Source organism: Gekko japonicus, unplaced genomic scaffold, assembly GCF_001447785.1.
Source record: "Gekko japonicus isolate JY-2015 unplaced genomic scaffold, Gekko_japonicus_V1.1 scaffold2726, whole genome shotgun sequence".
Classification (NCBI taxonomy): domain Eukaryota; kingdom Metazoa; phylum Chordata; class Lepidosauria; order Squamata; family Gekkonidae; genus Gekko; species Gekko japonicus.
The window spans coordinates 22,129-22,788 of record NW_015160305.1 but is presented as its reverse complement, the minus strand read 5'-3'; positions in this window follow the sequence as shown (position 1 = coordinate 22,788).

The following is a 660-nucleotide window of genomic DNA, read 5'->3' as shown; positions in this document are numbered from 1 at the left end:
TAAACCAAAAAAGGCACTGTATAAAGAACAGAGTCCAGGGCACTATACTGAAGTGCAAAGGAGAAAATAATATTTATACAAAATAAATGTGTACAAACAGCTACTATATAGTGTATACAAATAACAAGCAACAGCACAGAGTGTATAAAGGAAGCCGGCACAAAGGACATGGGACGAAGACTCCGGATTCCAATCTTAGTTTCGTTGATACTTCTTCAGTTGTACCATATAGCTACAATAATCCGACGGCGGCGGCTGCTGTCAGGACGAGTTCCCGAATTGAACCACCGTTTTACCCCACCTTCTGGAATGTGAGGGCCTTCCCAGGTCCCCAGGACTCCTAACAAGTGGCGTGGAAGCTAACTTGAAGCAGGGAGCTCTATTTTCTCCTTTGCACTTCAGCATAGTGCCCTGGACTGCATTCTTTATACAGTGCCTTTTTTGGTTTATGTACATTATACTGTGTTATCCAGGCCCGTAGCTAGCGTGGGGCCCACGGGGCCCGGCCCCCCTGCTAGTTTCACGGGCCCCCTCCCTCCCGATCCACTGCTCCCCCCCCCCCACCCCCGCCCCTGCCTCCAGCATCCCCCAGGTTGCTGGGCATCCGGCTGCTCCGGGAGCGGCTCCGGGAGCGGCTCTGCGGCGGCTTCTCGTCGGGAT